We start from the raw sequence: 8,019 nt of genomic DNA, 5'->3' as shown, positions 1-8,019 counted from the left end.
GACTCTATGTTGCCTTCAGGCGTTAAGTCTATGTATAATTCTATGTATGATTTCATACATAGAATTAGGGGGTTCCCTTCTACTGTCTTTCTCTTTTGATATTCCTCTTGTTCTCTCTGTTTGGTAGAGTCCCCTTTTCCTGGCCCTCTTGCTAGATGTAAGAGATTTCTCTTGGAGTTTTAGCTGCCTGCCATAACTCCAGCAGCTGATTAGGCTCTACACTGGGGTAGAGGTGAGAAGAGAGAGGAAAAAAATGTGGATTACTTCCACATTTTTCACGTTCTTCAGATCATAGAGGCCCCCTTTCCTATTTCCTTTCTTTAGAAAGACAGGGTTTCTCTTGGTGTTGGAGCTGTCTAAGCCTAAGCCCTAACTCTCAGGTCAAAGCCCAGAAGGAAAAAAGGAGGAGAAAAAGCCAGGTATTTCCCCACAAACTTTGGCTCATAGAAGCCCCTTGCCCCATTCATATAGCTAGAAATATAGGTTTTTTTTTTTTTTTTTTTTTTTTTCCTCAGGTTCTGCTGCCTGTGCTACCACCGCAGTATCACTAGGTGCCAGGCTTCAGGTCAAAGTTGTGAGAGAAAATAGGAAAAACAAACACCCAGAGCATTTCTCCAAGTTTTGATTTCCCTCCCAGATCTGTCTGTTTTTGTTTACTTTTCATAGTTCTCAGATAGTCGCTTTTTGTATTTTGTCCTGAGCTTTCAGTTGTAATCAATAGGAAAGCTAGGCTGTAGTGGTCTTACTACATTTTGACTGGCACTGCAAGTCAGGGAAATGTAAATTACCAATTGGCATGCATCAGAATGACTAAAAGGAAAACATTAGGCAATATCAAGTGTTGAAGAGGGTATGGAGCAATTGGAATTTTTACATGCTGCTAATGGAAGTATCAATTGATAACATTTACTTTGGAAAATATTTGTCAGAATCCGTTAAATTTGAACACATATATACCCCATGACCCTGAAATTCCATTCCTAATATATTCCCACAGAAATGCACATGTGTTTACCAATGTTCATCACTGCACTATTCATAATAGCCCCAAACTAGAAATTCCAGATTGCTTATGAATAGTAGCCTGGATGAACATATTGTCATATATTCACACAGTGGAATACTATATACTATATGCATTGAGAACAAATTGCAGCCACATTGAACACTATGGATGTCATTCACAAATACAATGTTGAATTAGCACACAAACTAGTACATGTTTTATGATTCCATTTACATGAAGTTCAAAAGTAGCTAAAATTAATCTAGGATAATGGTTGCCCTAATGAATGGGGAGGAGATAGTGACTGGAAGGGGACATAAAGGACCTTTTGGGTTCTCGATAATATTCTTTGTCATAATCTGGGTTCTAGTTACACAGAGATCTTCACTTTATAATTCATTGAGCTGCATGGTATTAACCTGACATTTAAAGTGAGAGACAACAAGCGTTTATTTGAAATCAAAGAATAGCTGTTTGGAGAACACTGAGTCAGGCAGAAACCTAAATCAGTGTTCTATTTATGGAGTGAAGGCAAGGGGGTTTTCTGAGAAAAGAAAAGGAAATAATTACATAAATAGAGGGAAAGAAATTCTATTGGTGCTAATAAGCTGTTATCCTTTAGCTATACATGGCTGTTTACTGATCCTAAGAATGTCTTCAATTATCTGTTCTTATAGTCAGGATGTCTTCTTTCCTGTTAGATTTACAAACAGTTGTTGGGAAAACAATGCTGCTCTGGCCTAGTTCAAAAGTTATTTCACCCAGTCCAAACATTCCAAAGGTTCCAGGAGTAGGATGTATAGTGCCATTTTTCTGGAGTGGCTGCCTTGACTCCATTTTAAAATGGCTCCATTTATGCCAGCTTTTCACAACATTTATGATTTGGGCATTTTTTTTTTTAACTTCAATAAAAGTTTGGAATAAAGTACTTAAATTTACCCATCTCACATATCACACCTATCTCCTTGTTCAGTAAATGCTTGCTAAATATTATACTAACTTCAAGGGGAAAAGGGAATGATCATAGACCCCTTGTGACCCTCTGAGCATCACTGATATACAGATACCTTCTGGCCCTAATGGTGATCGAGGTTTCTTACAGTTGCGATGTTGAATCTGCCATAACTCATATAAAGTCATATTATGAGCCTATTTAGAAAAGACCCATTCTCAATTCTATAGTTAACTGAGGGTGTAAGGAGGCAGTGATCAAATCTAAGTTTACATTTCTAGAGCCAAGAAAAATTTTCTTATAGTACAGATAAATTAAGCAGATTTTATTCTTGATGTTCAGACACATGTAGGAAAAATCTGCTATTCAAAAACAATGAAAAATAACTTTATATAAAAAGTTCCAAATCTTAAATTCACTACATGAGCCATAATTGAAATATATTAAAATAACTTTTTTTTAGTTGAGAATTTTTTTCTTAATTTTATGGTACATTAACCTTTGTGTTATAAAATATCCGGAGTTATAATTTAACAAGCAACCGTAAAATGCTGTTCTCGAAATAAGTAGGTCTTACTCAAACAGAAGAACAAGGAATTAATTTTTGTATGAAATTGTCAGTAAACATAATGCTCATACCTAAGTAACTCCCTAAATTTAATCTGGGAATTTGCAGAAAGTGAAATTTACTTCTTAGGTCGATAGGACAGCAGTGACCATAGACAAAGTTGTGGAGTGAATATGTGGAGTTATGGCTGAGTTTTAGAGTAACATGTGCAGTCATTGCAGAATGGAGGGAAGGGTGGCTGTAACCTCCATAAAGGCACCAAGAATTTGGAAATAGGTGATAAAATATCATCATTTGGAATTGAGGTTGGAATTATTAGGGCGACATCAATTAATAAAATACTGAAGAAATTCTTTTAATAATGGCTACCATTTATTAATTACTATATATTTGGTAGTATGCTAAAAGCTTTATATCCGTTATCACATTTAGACTCCCAAAAATATCTAGGAAAGATATTAACTTTGTTTAAATGATGAAATCAAGGTTTAGAAAGTACCTTATGAAAAGCTGTAAAGTATAATCTATAGTGATTCTGGAGTCAGATTGCTTGGATTTATATCACAGCTCTACTACTTGTTAACTATGTGACCTTAGGAGGATGACTTAAACTATCTCTATTTTGTCTCTTCATCTAGGAAATAGAGATCTGTATTTTAGGATTGCTAAAAGGATTAAGTGAGATAACTCACTTAAGGTGCTTGACAAACAGAGCTCAATAACTGTTGTTATTATTCAATTAAAGGCTCACAGGTAATATATTAGAGCTGGTGAATAACATGAAGTTAATATACCAAAAGTTAACCAACAGAAAAGTTTTACTAAGACAATCATATGTCAACAGAAAGATGATTTACAATAAGTCTAGGTTAACAGTGAACAAAATATAACTGTATACCTGGCAATGGCCAAAAGGGAAGGCTATTTGAGTTCAAAGATTATGCCTACTTTTTCAAAGAGAAATATAGCTAGAGTAGACAAGAAACTTCAACTATCCTAATGTAAAAGAAAAGTCCCTCAAGACTACACATTCTCTTTCTTCTAATTATGTGTTCACCAAACAATCCTGATTGCTAATTTTCTCTCCTGAGCACATTTAACCTACCATGGTAAAATACCCAGAGTGAATTCTCCGTGCAAGTTATTCTTTCCAGATTTAACTCTCTTTATAGGTTAATAAATTGGCAGTCTGAGATACATATTAGTTTCTTATGGGTCCTTTTAACATGTTTATCCCGAAGAGGTTAGTTAGCTCTGGTAGAAATGTTAAAATCAGGTTTCTGAACATACAAAGCTAAGAATCTGGTTTTGAATATTGTATTAGAGTTCTGTAACAGATTAAAAATAAAATGGCTTAAACAACAAAAAGAGGAAGGGAGTTAACATTATAAAGAGAAGGTGAAATATGAGGGCAAGAGAATAGTGCAAATTCAGAAAGAGACCAACAGAAGCCATCCTGTGTCCAAACAACATGCTTTTGTGGCCTTTTGATGCTGACTCTGCTTATATATCATTTTCTCTCTACAGACCAGTTTTCCCAGCTACTTAGTTCACAGGACAGACAGAAACGGTACCGCCCTTAGACCCGAGCAAGTGGGGCTCTTAGCCTAACCATGCACCTCTAGGGGCCGTGCTTTGGGGAAACTTTCTGTAAATGTTCTAAGCCCCCTCCGGAGCTGGGGTGTGAAAACCTAGTCCTGTGTGGGTCCCCCAATGGAAGCCCCCTGGTGGTGGGGTCCAGCCAAGTTAGCAGGGTCTTCTCGGTGGGACCCCCTAAACCTGGACAGGGACCTTAGTGGTCTCAACTCCTGTTTCTCCCTTTCAGGGCCCTCTCAACAATACCCCTCCCCGCAACTGTGCACAAGATTCAACTGGTGCTGAAGGAGCTCTGGGACTTACACCTGTGGGTAGCCTCTTGCTATGTAGTTGTGCCTATTCCTGGTGGGCAGAAGCTTCTACTGGCCAGGGTAGTGTTTCTTTCATAGGATTGCACCAAGTTTAAATAACAAGTGGCTGTCAGAATGGTGCTGATTCACTGATTTGGGGGTGATTTTCACTAACATTGGACATGTGACAAGTTCAGTGCTTTGGCTACTCACTGTCCTTGGGTTGGAGCCACCTCTGTTAGTTGCTGGATAGGATTTCCCTGTCTGTGTTTCAGACCAAGGAGCTGCCTGATGGAGAACAAACGAGGGAAGCACAGGTAGCAACAGGTGTCCTTTATCCTGAAGTCCCCTCCTGCTCCCCCTGTCCCCCCCCCCCGCCCCCCGCCTGGCTGCTGATGCTCAGGGCAGTCACACCACCATTTTGCAAGCTATGTGCTTCATGTCAGGTAGTCGTGGTAGTCGTGGTCCTGGCCATGCTTGTCGCCTCCCATGGCTCTCCAGACTTTAACACTGCAAAGCCAAAGGACCCTTTCTATCAAAGTCCTTTCTTGCCTTTAATCAATGTGGTGACATCCTGTTTTCCTTGATTGGTCTTAAGTCCTGTAGGACAAGTGACGGATATGGCTTGCCTGAATGGAACTGCTCTTCTTGCTCTGCTCAGGGCTCCTAGCCTCACCATGACTTAACTTTTATGTGAAAGACAAGGCTGCAGTCAACGTTAAAAGGATCACATTGCAGCAATGCAGTGATTAAGGCTTAGATAGTTCAAGAGAAGACATGGTTGGAAGATGTGTTGTTCTCTGTTAGTGCTTTAAATTCCATAAATGCTATAAATTCTAAATGATAAATTTAATATGACCATAAAACAGAATAATTATTAACATTTTCCTGCGTTCTCTGGGTAAGTTTTGTGTTTCTGGTCATCATCAACAAAGCACATTAACATTAGAGAGTCATTGGAAACCAGTATTCATAGGCAGCACAATGGATGTTGCTATGAGATGAATAATGATGTAATCAGCATTAAATAAATGGCATTAGGGAACTGCAGAGGCAAGAAGATCTATACTGTTTCAATTAAAAAGTGTTCCAAAGAGCAATAGCCTTGTGAATAATAATAGTGTTGCTACCTTTCCTTGCAGTGCGATGTATGAAATTAGCCAATAATGATATCTTCGACAATAACACAAAGAAGTGGATCCTGGAAATAGGAAAATTTTTTACCATGCACTGATTGGACAGTAAATTTCTTGCCTCAAAACTTTAGTAATAAATCACTATACCTCACATGGGCCTATAACTTTTGTCATTATTTTTGTAATCAAATTTTGCTATAGATAGCGTATTCTCTGCCCACCCCCAAATATTTACCCAGGGCATTGTATACCCCAGAGGCAGCCCTGGAAAGAAGATAGTGTTACTAAAGCATCCATGATTATATCTCTCTTCCATTCAAGAAATTCCCAACTGGAATCTTTTAGCCCTATCTTCAGATTTCCAGACAAAGTTTCTATCTAGTTGTGCCCTAGCTTGGGTCAGATCCCATCAGCCATGTCAGGTGGTCTGGACATGGTGTAATCTACGACTCTGACTAGAGTCAAAGAATTAGAATCAGGTAATATGGAAGAATGTGCTCTAAATAATGCATGGCTTTCTCACTGCAGCAGCAATTTTTCCCTAAAATGAAGAGATATAAAAATCTTAAAAGCAGTTGAATTAAATGAATTGCTAATATTTTGATAATATAGTAACCTCTACTGTAATCACTCAGAAAAACCCCTATGGGAAAAGATTAGCACCTAGAGAAAAGAAAATGCAGTTGGTTCTTGTATTAGTTTTCTAGTGCTGTGTAACAAATTACCACAAACTTAGCAGCCTAAAGCAACACTTTTTATTATCTCTCAGTTTCTGTGGGTCAGAAGTCTGAGCATGACTTATTTGCTGCTTAGGGTCTCACCAGTCAGCAATCAAGGTATCAACTGAGGGTGCAGTTTCATATGAGAGTCAGGGTCATCTAAGCTCATTCATATTTTTGATAGAATTCAGTTCCTTGTGATTAGACAATTGAGGTCTTCATTTTCTTGTTAGATGTTAGCCAAGGCTTTCTCTTAGCTTCTAGAGACAGCTTTCAGGTCATAATCAGATGGCTCTCTCACAATACAAAGTTTACTTCTCCAAATTCTACAGTAGAATTTATCTACCATTTGTTCCTTCTGCTGCTGCTGCCATTACCGTTACAGTTAGTTGACCACCACCACTGGCACCACCATGAGCGTAGTCTTATATAATGTAATGTAATAATGGAAAAATGATTCCATCATCTTTGCCATGTAATGTAACCTGACCAAAGGGGTGCCATCTTATCATATTCACATGTCCTGTCCACACTCAAAGGGAGGGCATAATCCAGGACATGTATTCCAGGGGCAGGAATCTTGGAAGCCGTCTTAAAATTCTGCCTACCGTGGCTCTTGAGTAGGCAAATACTTTAGGAGATGGCCACTACGGTTGTCACTATCTCAGAAATCCTTAAACTGACTGCCCATCTTTTTCTCTTTGACATTCTTTTAAGAACATAGTTTATTATGGTGCTTGGGATGTGTGTGAATATTCATAGACATTCAAGTCTCACATACCCTAAAGATGCATCTCTGAGAATATTTTGTCACACAGATTTCTTTCTACAATTCAAACTAAGTGTGCCTAAAGAAATGACAATGAATTATTAAATATTGTTTACTTAGTATACTTTATGATTTGACAATCTTGGATATTCAGTGGATTAAAAGATCTAAGTATACATATATACATACTTTACAAAACTCCCACAACTTAAATGTTCTTTTTGTTCTGTGCAAACCATTAATTGGGGAGTTTTGTCAGCTGGTGTTTCAGAGTCCTTTATAAATTAATTATAGTATTTACTAGCCACGTGGGAGTGGAGAAGTCTATTTAGGTCAAGGAGGCCGGTCCTGCTGGAAACTGAAAGGCAAAGCACATATAAAGTGTCTGTTGCAAATCTAATGCACTGCTTTCTTGAGCACATATATTAAAAAAAAGAACAATACTGAGATTACATGCAAATTTATGGGAAAAGTAATATTATAATTAGGATAAAAAATTATTGAAATTTGCCATCAATTTATGGGAAAGATAAAATATTTTAGCTGACCTACAACTTCATAGATATCCCATGCCACAGGAGGAATAGGATGCTTGATGCTAACAGCACATTTATTCATTCATTCACTTGCTCAACAGGACAGGGCTAGTGTGACTACCAAGAGGACAATATTGCAGTTTCTTCCTTTAAAGAGCTCACAGAGTGCTGGTGAATACAGATGTGTAAAGAGATAGTAGAAAGCAGTGTTGTGAATGTAGTATAGACATAATTAGAGGATATTATGGGTGTTCCCAGGAGGAACAACTCTCCCAATTTATGGGTGGAGAGGGGAAATACATCAGGGTTATTTCATTACAAGTAGCAGAAAACAAACCTGGTTAAACTTTATCCTCCAGGGCTGGGACAGGAGTGAGGCAAGCAAGTCACAAGGGGCATGAAATTTAAGGAGGCACTGTTTCTCAGGTGCTGAGCCCAAAGGTGTCA

The sequence above is a fragment of the Pteropus vampyrus genome, unplaced genomic scaffold (genome assembly GCF_000151845.1).
Source record: "Pteropus vampyrus isolate Shadow unplaced genomic scaffold, Pvam_2.0 Scaffold115, whole genome shotgun sequence".
NCBI lineage: Eukaryota > Metazoa > Chordata > Mammalia > Chiroptera > Pteropodidae > Pteropus > Pteropus vampyrus.
This window is presented reverse-complemented; position numbering follows the sequence as displayed.